At 36.5% G+C, this 12542-nt stretch overlaps 1 protein-coding gene across 6 annotated transcripts in view; it reads right to left on the minus strand.

Annotated features, from left to right (window-relative positions):
* LOC129765348 (protein prickle-like) overlaps window positions 1-12542 on the minus strand; it is a 174977-nt gene that overhangs the window by 94953 nt on the left and 67482 nt on the right. The window lies entirely within an intron of this gene.

Here is a 12542-nt window from a genome sequence, read left to right on the forward strand (position 1 = left end):
TTAATCGCCCGCTACCTCTCCCATTTTTTAACCGTTTCATATACAGCATCCAAAAATTACAATTATCATTATGTTTACTTTAAATATTTCATTTGCGACTATTTTTTTATAAGAGTGTACCCATAATTATTGACCTTGCTCCAAAGAACCATAATTGCTGACTTTCTGATCAAGATTAACCCATTTTAGGCCAAGCGTTCGAAATATCGAACAGCAACTTTGATAATTTTTCATGTCTTTGGACAGGAACCATATGGTAATGTTTTTGCACCAAAAGATAGCTTAATTTATTAGCTACCACTTATATCGATTTCATTCAATTTTGAGTAACTTTACTGGATAATAAATTCGATTTAAAGCAAGTATGTTTGGAAGGTGTTTTAAATTTCAATTAAAAACCCCAATAAAATACAAAAATATGTGATGCTTTCTACAGTATTACTGTGATAAAAGAACATACATTGTGATATAGAGCGAAAATCAGTTGATTGAGCCGCATACAGGAAAATAACAGCCGGGGAAATTGAGTGTTCGAAAATCGAACGTTGGCCATAACGAACATTTTTTTTTCGGCTGAATCAACACCAACACATCTAACTTCCGCAGCGCATTTTGATTTGTTTACTTTAGAAGACGGAAGGAATGTTTGCAAATATCGATTAATTTAGCAAATATTATCGAAAATCTGTATGATTTTTTTGTCCGAAACAACCTTAGGTGATGGCGTCCCGTAGAATTTCTTTTGTGGAGGAGCTGGAGGAAATGATCAATACGTGTAACGAGGATTCTAATTAGATTGTTTGTGTGAATATTCTTCCGCCGGACCGAATAATAATCTCCCAACCCTCTATGCCATTGTTTTTTGCAGTACTCTAGTGCTTTGCAGGTTTTGGAAAATGTTCGATTTTTTCGGGAAATGGATAATTGGAGAGACTAGTTTTTAAGCATTGACATTTCTCCACAGTTAACAATAAAAATAACAGCATATGCTTTCGTTTGAAAGAAAAAACCTGTCAGTAATAAGTTAAAATTACATGAAATAAGAAATGCTACATCTCACCTTAGGTGGATTAATTTGGATTTATACTGAGAGACCTCCATTCTCCTGTTCTTGTTCTTCCGGGAATCCAAAATTGATGCATTTATGAATACCGTATATTTGCTAGTTGAAGTGACTTTTAGTTCGCAGTATGTTTGTACTTGCAAAAAAAAAGTGTGGGCTTCGGCCAATGTTCGATTTTTCGAACAGTCATTTCCCGGAAAATAATTCTTGAGTTCCTTTAGCGTTAATAATCGAAAATACAACAATGGCTTTCGTCAAAAAAATAATTTTTACAGCTTGGTCGTTAATGGGTTAATGTTTTTTCGGTACTTACGTATTAACGCCACCCGAGTTGAAATACAATAGATAGCAATTTTATTATTCGTACGGGCACTCAGTTATCTGTTATATTTTTGTTACCTTGTTTTTTTTTGTTTATCCCATTTTAAGGCTCATTAGCATTTTAGCTGTAACAGAGCCGAATTTTAATCGTGTACATGTCACATGGTTATCATATATCTATAATTAGCACATTACACAGTTGCCATTCGCCAGTATTCCTTCTATACCATTACATATGGTACATTCACACAGTAGCCATTTAGGAGTAAGAGTATTCTTTCTGTTCTTCCATTATCCAGTTGGACCACCGAACAGCGGAGACAGTTGATTGATCATTGTTGAGTTATTTATAGAACAGCAGCCCGATGTGCCTTGCAGAGCAGAGCAGTTGTATGGATGAATCGATCTTATTTCGTCCGTGGATCGATCTCCATCGCTGATGACTGTTGCGTGGACGTAGCTATTCAACACAAAGATGGTCAATGAGGGTCCTGATTGTTACCTTGTTGTCGAACATGAAATTTCAATAAGATAGCTGGCTTTCGAGCTATCAATTGTGAGATAGGACGACAAATGCATCTATGGACATTGGGGTGACAATGGATGTATGGGAAAAAATTCATCATCGAATTTCAAAAACCGACAGTGTACATTTTGTTTATTGGCCAAAAAAATTATCTGTGCAAAGTTTCAGCTCGATCGGACATGATTTAGGGGTGTCTCAAAGCGCTCAAAGTAAGGGAAATTTGGAAAATCGAATTTTTTTTCGATGCCACATGACATAAAAATGCATGAAACGTCTTTTTGGGACTTTTTGGTCCGCTTTGGGCCAAAAAAATCAAAATTTTGGGTGCTTTGAGGCACCCCTAAAGCATGACCGATCGAGCTGAAACTTTGCACAGATCATTTTCTTGGGCCAATAAACAAAATGTACATGGTCGGTTTTTGAAATTTGACATGACCATTTTCGCTGCCATCCTAATGGACATCCTCAAAGGACCAATTGTACCATGCTCAAATTGGTTCAGTAAGTACAGATCAGACCCGATTATTCGGAGACTCGATTATCCGGGATAAAAAATGGCTAAATGGCTTGTCTTGGAGAATACACTACACTATGGACAACATAAATTCGAAAAGGTCGCCACCATAAAATGGTCGATTATGTATTTTTTGCAATCCCCTCAATATTGGTATCAAATGAAATGATTTGACTAATGGAATACAGTACATCATCGAAATATTCCGAAGAAAGTTATGGAAGAAACAAAAAATTGAGAAAACATGAATTTTCTGAATGGTTTTCATGTAGAGAAGTACATTATTATACTGGCGGCGCTTCATAATACAATCACATAATCTATTCGATATCAAGTGTACAACATCAAAGCTATGTTGAGGATACTGCTTAACAAGAATACGGATCTTAATTAATAATTCAGTTTGGAGTTGTTGCGTAAACTGAACGCTATCAGCATCTAGCGTAATCTAGCATAAATTCAACCTTGGTAAGAATTATTGCAACGGTTGTTGAAAATGGAAACAATTTTGCTATAAACTATCAAAGAAATAAATATATTTTTTCAAACCATTTGAGAAGTGCACACAGAACAGTTTCTATCCTTTTGCCGCTTCAATAATTTACTAAAAAACTAGAAAACAAAATAAGTGAAAAAACTTTTTAGGTTAAACGGTTTAATGTACTAAGAGCCAGAAAATAATTTGGCAAGTAGCAGTTAGTAGTTATCACATCCGTTCCTTCATTGATCTAGAGCAATGATGAGACTACAATAAAATCGTCGGGTATATGATGGAACAACTAACTGTGGATAATGGAAATCCAACGTTTATTTCATACCTAATTTTCTTCGGAATATTTTCATGATGTATTGTATCCTATTAGTCAAATCATTTCATTTGATACCGATATTGAGGAAATTGCAAAAAATGCATTATCGACCATTTATCGGCGGCGACCTTTTTGAATTTATGTTGCTTATTATGTTTCGTGTTCTCCATGTCAAGTCATTCAGCCATTTTTACCGATGGCCAAATTGAATTTTCAAGATCATGGAATACGTAGTTTGGTAATGACAGTAGATTTAAAGTTGTCTTTAAAATTTCAGATCAATCAGTCAACAGGAACGTTCAATGTTCTATTAATGTGGGACAACCCTACAAACATTCAAACATACATACAAACAGGTCAAGCTGGATGAAACCATTTAGAATGTAATTAGTTGTTTGGGGACTGCGGCCATCTTGGAATTGGATTTCTCATGATCTGCTATGTACTACTAGTCGAGAACTTCCTATTGATACCCATATTGAAGAGGGTTTGAAAAAAAAATGTGGTGACGCCATTTTGGATTTGCATTTTCCATAATTTACTGTATTCTACTAGTCAATCCCTTCCATTTGATATACATATTGATAGGGTTCTGAGGAAATGTGATATCCGCCATCTTGTAATTGTAATGGCCGCCATCTTGGATTTACATTTTTCATAAATAACTGTGTTCTACTAGTCAAGCCCTTTCATTTGATACCCATGATGAAGCGGTTCTGAGAAAATGTGCAATCTGCCATTTTGTAGCGGCCGCCATCTTGGATTTACATTTTTCATAAATAACTATTCAAACCCTTTCATTTACATAAATAACTGGTCAAACCCTTTCATTCGATACCCATATGGATGGGGCTTTGGGAAAACCCATATTGATGGTGTTTTAAGAACATATGAGGGGCTTAGAATGAAAGGGGTGTAAGTGATTTGATCGATTTCTCTACATCGACTCTCTCTTTTGGTCATAACTTAGCTGCAAATACATTCCCAGCTGTATTTGACAATGTGGAAGATAGGTCAGAACCTCATCTATCAGATTGTATAGCAAACTTAAATTGGAACGTTTTTGCAGTTGAGTTATTAACTAAATAAAAAGTTGATGAAGAGAAATCGATCAAGTCACTTACACCCCTTGCATTCTGAGCCCCTCATATGTAATCCGTCATTTTGTAGCGGCCAACATCTTGGATTTTCAAGACCATGGAATACGCAGTTTTATAATGACAACAGAGATAAAGATGTGTTCCAAATTTTAGATCAATCGGTCAACAGGAAGGTGGTTAAATTTCTATAATTTTGGTCCAGCGCTTCATACAAAGTTACAAAGTTACAAAATCACAAACATACAAACGGGCCAACATAGATAAAACCGTTTAATAAATAAGTGCAAATCATGATTACAATACGTTAACCGAGAGGAAATTGTTTTTTTATGACTCGATTATCCGGAGGATTCGATTATCCGGAGTGAAAAAAAAATCAATACCCGGATAATCGAGTTCGACCTATAGTAGAGTAAGGAGTAGACTTACTGCAAAGATGAATTACAAATATAAGTTCAGTCATTAACACAATACCATCGAATTGTCTACTCCCAAATGAGCTTTTTCGATGAAACTTTTTTCGATTCTGTATAATTGCATAAAAAAGATTAAAAACTATATTAGAATTAATTTATCCTCATCTATCCACATTTATCATTCTTATTAGTAATTTATCCTAGTGCGGGTTTGTTCGGAAAAAAAATCTCGGATTATCTGGAACCACTGCGAAAAATCCGCTGAAAACAACGACGACTCATTTAGGAAGACCATATTTTGTAAAACTTTTAGAACCAAATTGAAATGTTTCGAACCTCGGTAAGACAATCGACGAATTTCATGCCAACTATCCACCGACAGACCTACAAAAAATGAATTAAATAATGAAATGTGAGCAATTATAAAAAAACAACAAAAAAAAATTTAAAGAAAAATTGCATTGAAAAAAATATGTTTTTTTTATTCTGAAAAAATAGATATGAATAGCTCTTACAATTTCCAGCAAGTCACATCGGAAAATGAGCACAGAGTTTTTGTAACAAATTTTTTTATGTTTTCTTTTATTAATTGTACACTGGAGTCGTTTTTTACGAGGAGGAAACGTGGTGCGAAAAAAATCCGCGTAAATCCCAAAATCTAACAAACAGTGAATTATTAAGTTAAAATGCAACCCATATCCTAACAATTAAATAACTGAATTTTTTTTTGCATGCTCTAATCATGATATCTGTTTCTCCTTTTATTTCTTAGCTACCAATCAGTGACACAACACAAACTTATTTCGTGAAAAGTTACATCAATTAGCACAATTAGCAGTGTATATGTTTTACTCGTGTATGTATGAATTATAACGATTTTTCTGTTTTTTTTTTTTAAATTTAGAAACATGGTTAGAACATGTCAAACGGGTGAATTCGAACACAAAAATGTTACGAGTAAAACCATTATTTTTGCAGGAGTCTCCATACAAGAATGCCATATAAAGGGTGTGTCACATCAAATCGCATCACGGAAAAAACGCTGTAGAAATTCGCCCAGTAGACCGATCCTTTTGAAAATTTTAGACAGTAAAATAAAAACTATTAAACAACTTTTGGCATTTTCTTTTTATTCATACTTCGAGCCCAAGCCCGTATGCTCGCACCTTCCTCTTTACCCCGTCCATAAGGTTCTGTACAACGTCAGGTTGTAGTTTTTTTCGAACAGAAATCCATTTTCTCTTGAAGTCCGCCTCCGATTTCACAACTTTTGGGTTCTTCCGGAGGGCCTGCTTCATAATCGCCCAATATTTCTCTATTGGGCGAAGCTCTGGCGCGTTGGGCGGGTTCATTTCCTTTGGCACGAAGGTGACCCCGTTGGCTTCGTACCACTCCAACACGTCCTTTGAATAGTGGCACGAAGCGAGATCCGGCCAGAAGATGGTCGGACCCTCGTGCTGCTTCAATAGTGGTAGTAAGCGCTTCTGTAGGCACTCCTTAAGGTAAACCTGCCCGTTTACCGTGCCGGTCATCACGAAGGGGGCGCTCCGCTTTTCGCAAGAGCAGATCGCTTGCCACACCATGTACTTTTTGGCAAACTTGGATAGTTTCTGCTTGCGAATCTCCTCCGGAACGCTGAATTTGTCCTCTGCGGAGAAGAACAACAGGCCCGGCAGCTGACGAAAGTCCGCTTTGACGTAGGTTTCGTCGTCCATTACCAGGCAATGCGGCTTCGTCAGCATTTCGGTGTACAGCTTCCGGGCTCGCGTCTTCCCCACCATGTTTTGCCTTTCGTCGCGGTTAGGAGCCTTCTGAACCTTGTATGTACGCAGGCCCTCCCGCTGCTTGGTCCGCTGGACGAATGAACTTGACAAATTCAGCTTATTGGCGACATCCCGGGCCGAACTTCTCGGATCACGTCTAAACTGCTTAACTATGCGCTTGTGATCTTTTTCACTGACGGACCATCCATTTTTGCCGTTCTTCACCTTCCGGTCGATGGTTAGGTTCTCGAAGTATCGTTTTAGTACTCTGCTGACCATGGATTGGACGATTCCCAGCATCTTACCGATGTCCCGATGTGACAACTCCGGATTCTCGAAATGAGTGCACAGGATTAATTCACGACGCTCTTTTTCGTTCGACGAAATTTTTCCAAATTTACGAAAAATTGACAGTGAAGCATGGCCAACGTGATCTATACACTCTTATCTGATTATAAGCGAAAGCTGAAGATATAATTCCTAAAAATTCAATTTCTACAGCGTTTCTTCCGTGATGCAATTTGATGTGACACACCCTTTATCCAGAAACTATAAAAAACAGAGAGCTGACGTCGTCGATAAAAGTTCATATTTTAAAAAGATCTACAATTTTGTCAAATAAACTATATCGCTATTTTGAGTTTAAACAAAGAAAAGTTCAGTTGTAATTTTTTCATAGAATAAACGAAAGAGTTGTTGTGAGAAAAACTGTTTTCATGTAAAAGCGCCCATCTTTCGATGTTTTGGTGACTTGTTGGAAATTGTTAAGGGTATTCTTTTATTGTTTAAGGAATTAGAGAAAACTTCTTTGAGAAAAATTAATTTCAGTTTTTGGAAGATTTTTCAATCAATTCTCAATGATGTTCTGTTCTTGTGCTTATGTGACTATAACCCGAAGGTCATTCGTCCCTTAATTCTCAATTAATGAATGAACATTTTGAAGAACATTAAAAGTTTTTTTTTCTGTTAGTGGGGAAGTGAATGATTATGACATGAATCAACACATGAAATTCTGCTCTTTTGAACTTGTTGGTGGTCCTGAGTGGAACCGAGGCGCCTTGATTATGCGCCCGTGTTCGGGAACACATATTCCGTTCACCAAAAATGCAAAAAATTAAAAAAAATACTCACAACATGCATGTATCTTCTATTACGATTTCCCTAGGCACTTCGATTTTAGTTCAGTCCGGCGGCAGTAAAGAAATGTGATTGGGAGAGAAGAGCATAATACATAGGAGTGTGAGCGAGGCCATCCCCATGTCATATCGCAATTACAACAAAATGGATTTAAGAGCGGGCGCCAGATTATATACAGATTTGTGTGATTTCAATAGACTGTTTTCAAAGCAATTTTTAAGCTACTGAAACAAATTTTCGGGTCAATAAGTAACAAGTATATAACGCGTAGACAGTTTATCTTTCGAATGAAGTGGTTATCATACCGTTTATTTCCGTTGGCTAGAAAGAATTAACGCTCAAAATCTTGTTGTTCAGGTGTTCTCGTTTTCGAAATTTTGAACTTACACTCCAGCATAGAAATGAAAGGCGTAGTTCTACGTCAAAATTTTCCATCAGAATTATGATAAACATTTATGATAAACATTATGAAAACACAAAACAGAAATCTAATAACCTTTACAAAAGAAATATAAACCGTAACAATATTTCGTTTTATTTGTTTTTTTTTGAGCAATTGAATATTAAAACAGAAAGTGTTATAAAGAATATAATACTATAGTCGAAAATAATATAAAGTCAGGCCCCGAAATAATTTATTAAGACTTGCCAGATACAAACAAAATGATTTTCTAATAAAAATGCACCTGAAAGTCAGGCTTAGTTAGTATGTTACTGATTTTATTGTTTGTTTTTACCTACGATAAAATCAGTAACTTATTCACTGAGTACATTCTGGATGTTAACAAAACACATTAAAGCCTTATTATGAGTAGTTTTTCATTCCTCGTTGAGCTATTTAGAGTGCCCCATTTCGTTTGGATTGTTGTGGATAACATATCCCTGAATGGATACATCGAAAGGAGTTTTTTTTTTTCCAATATATATTTCTATTTTTTAGGCGTCTCCGCCCAGAAAGGTATCTGAGCGGTGTTCCAAGATGATGAGTAGAGATATAAGGATGCAGAGTTTCCTCGTGTTTCGTGTTCCTTCTATTACAGATGGATCACGAAATAACCCGTGTTTTCTACACTTGATAGTTAGATCCTTGGTCTGCCAAGAGTCTAACAAGGCCTACCAGTGGCTCGGCTTCGTCTCTCGCCAGATCGAAGGAAACGATCTCATTCGTGGAATCCGAACAAATAAAGCGTACAAGTTTGCCCTAAAACGTGCGGTCCTTAATGTGTTAAAGAAGTTTTAAACTTTTCAGTTCATTCGCCTCCATATCTGTTCTGATCATTTCCTGCCATATTTATAGATTAGTCCCATAGTCATTTGAATAGTCTACAGTAATTGTTTCTTTTGTCGGGTTCTTTCTCAAATGTTCGCTATAAATAATTACGAGTTGTATAGCGGATTAGTTTCCATCCGTTCCTATTCTATGACAATTGGGTTGTTATTGTTTATATGACTGTTATGATTGTTGTGTTGTCCTCAAAGGTGTGTATTATGTGTTGTCCAATTATGTGTAAAAAATGCTCTTTTCAGGCTGTGACTAAAAGGTAAGGTAAAAGGTAAGTAAGCATGCGTATATGTGTATATAATATAATAATCGTCCTTTTTTCAGGTGTGACTTCAAACTCTGAGGTGAATGTGTTTATAGAGTTTTTTGTCTCATCTTTCCAAAAATCATTTCGGAAGCAGTTTAAAATTCTCCCGTGTTCTTCTGATGTAAAAAAGATCGAACATCGGTTAGGGTGTTTGAATGTGACCCATTTTGAAAAATACAATTAAAAGCAATGGGAATGATCTGAGAGATAGGACATTGGGTGCCGTATGAATGGAAGCCACGAGACGTCGAACGCCGTTCGGCCGCGCGAAATATTCACGGCCAGAAGGTTATGCTTCCTATTTGGTGGGGCCAACTGGGTGTGGTGTAATATGAGTTGCTAAAACCGAATGAAACCATTACGGGGAACCTCAACCGACGACAATAGATGCGTTTGAGCCGTGCATTGACGGAAAAACGGCCACAATTCGAGCAAAGACACGATAAAGTTATTTTGCAGCACGACAATGCTCGGCCGCATGCCGCGAAACCGGTCAAAACACACTTGGAAACACTGAAATGGGAGGTTCTAACCCACCCGCCGTATTCTCCAGACATTGCTCCGTTCGATTACTACCTTTTTCGATCGATGCAACATGGCCTGGTTGACCAACACTTCTCCAATTTTGATGAAGTCAAGAATTGGATCGATTCGTGGTTAGACGACAAACCGGCCGATTATTTCCGCAAAGGGATCCATGAATTGCCAGAAAGATGGAAAAAAGTTGTGACTAGCGATGGGCAATACTTTGAATATTAAATTTGTAAGCATTTTTGCAGAATAAAGCATTAATTTTTGAAAAAAAGAAGAAACTTACCGGTACTCCTATTACGAATATGTGAGGTAAACATACATTTTGATTCCGAACGTATTTTAGACATAAATAGCCAAAAACTATGAAAGTTCGGTGACAATAAAAGTGACTATGGCTAAAAATAAACAGCTTCATAAAAGATCAACCACCAGTTTAGCTCGATTTGATAATCAATGATCTTTCACTAAAAGATTCTCAACACACGATCTATGATACCATAGGAATTAATTATTTTTTTTAGAATATCGACTTACGCAAATTTAGTTGCATGTTAATCTGAATGGATATGTCTGACAGCTTTGGTGTCTGAAGATGATTTATTTGTTATATACAAATAAATAATCTAAAATACAAAGTGCAGCTGGACTAAGTTGTTGAAATTGTGTAAAAATGCCTAAAACATGACTTATAGAATATCTCGAGAATAGCTAGTCTTAAGATAATTATCTTTACACAGTTTTGCATATAGAGTCGGTTGCTTGTATTACTCTCCTTGCAAAGTTACCGTTTTGCATAGTATTTACATTTAATAAATTTCTAAAAAATGATATCCATGTTCTCCTGAGATTTTCCATGCAACACTAGCAGTAAAATTCAATTTTGAGTTGAATAAATAAGCCAATATTTTGTATTTTTTTGTTTTTCAAAAAGTTGATTTATTTTGCAAAGGAAAACATCGTCAATCAACATATTTTGAACAGACAGCTGGCTTTCGGTTTTATAAAAAAAAGGTCAAGTATAGTATATACGCCCTTAAAAAAATTGCAGTGAAAAAAAAATTTGCACGAAATTTGAAGCAAAACATCAGAATGGACCGAGGTGGCGACCAGTTGATTTAGCGTGAAATTGTTAAAATGATGTGATGTTAAAATGATGTGATGTTAAAATGCAAGTGTTCGCGGTAGAAAACCAAAATAACACAAAGTGAATTAGGAAAAAAATGGAGAGCAATACAAAACACTTCTTGGAAAATCAAATTCCAGCTAAATCCAGTTTGATTCAAGATTCAAGATTATAATTGAACGAGATTTACGTTGCAGGCTCCAAAAGTAAAGCAATATTGCGTTACTTCAAAAGAACGATGGCTCCATTGAGTCTTTATTTCCTAAAGTTACAATTTGTTTACTTGAATTCCTTCCTTGTTTGTATTGGAGAGACTTTAAACTTTGCATCTCATACGCCTCTAATTACTTTATTTACTTTATTAATCATTTTTATTATATAAAAAAAAAAACATGAAATTTAAATGAAAGAAATCTAAAATGCAATATAGGCGCATTACTTCTATCTCCTTGATTTGGGATGCAAAAAAAATTAAGAATGTCCACGTGGTTAACTGGGGCAGCGGTATAGCAATTGTCCACGCTTGTCCACGGAGGGGGAAAGGAGAAGTCTAAAATCGTACTTTTTCTGTCCACTTGGTGTGTGGACAGCACCTAAGTTCAACATTTCGGATCCGATCGTTTACTCGCCTTTTATCCGAGATTGAATAGTGCAAACAATTCATAGGGGAGTGATCATTTTTTTTTTTTTTTTTAATTCGTTTATTTTTACAGGCTCAGTTACTTAAGTTTAAAGGAGCCGAATTCTTAAATATAATTTTAAAACTATATATATAAACAATTTTCTTACATCTATGGTTAGTAAGGTGGAAAACCGATTACTCGCGGTGTACTCGAGTTTAGGAGGGTGACATATTTTTAGGAGAAGGATGGGATATAAGGAAATTGTAACAATGTTGATGAACACTCAATTTATAAATCTATTCGTATATCTATAGTGTATTTACATTTCAACTTATTCTACTATTTATAGCAAGGGGACGAATTACCCGCAAAGGAAGGAAAGGAGGGTATAAGGATGTAGGGGCAATCACACACGAAGATCTATAGCTTTAAGGAAAACATATATATGGGACATGTAATCAAGGTCTAACCGAGTCAACACATCTCTCACCGGCACATTGGGCTGTCTTCCTCGAGCCCGAAGGGAGTTTTTTAAATTCGATCTGGCGACCAGATACACCTCGCACGACCAAACAATGTGCTCGATGTCGTGATAACCTTGGCCACAAACGCAGAGATTGCTGCTGGCAAGATTGAAACGGAAGAGTAGTGCATCTAACGAACAGTGATTGGACATGAGTCGGGAGAAGGTGCGAATAAAGTCCCGACTCAAGTCCAGACTTTTGAACCACGGTTTGAGGCTAACCTTAGGGATAATCGAGTGAAACCACCGGCCCAATTCATCTTCATTCCACTTGCGTTGCCAGTTAGCGATGGTATTTTTGCGGACTAAAGAATAAAATTCATTGAAGGCGATTTGACGCTGATAAATATCGCCTTCAATTGCACCTACCTTTGCCAATGAGTCAGCCCTCTCATTACCCGGAATTGAGCAATGTGAAGGGACCCAGACAAAGGTAATGACATAACAGCGTCTGGATAAAGCACTCAAAATTTCTCGTATTCTCTCAAGGAAGTACGGCGA

Source organism: Toxorhynchites rutilus, chromosome 2 (assembly GCF_029784135.1).
Source record: "Toxorhynchites rutilus septentrionalis strain SRP chromosome 2, ASM2978413v1, whole genome shotgun sequence".
Lineage (NCBI taxonomy): Eukaryota > Metazoa > Arthropoda > Insecta > Diptera > Culicidae > Toxorhynchites > Toxorhynchites rutilus.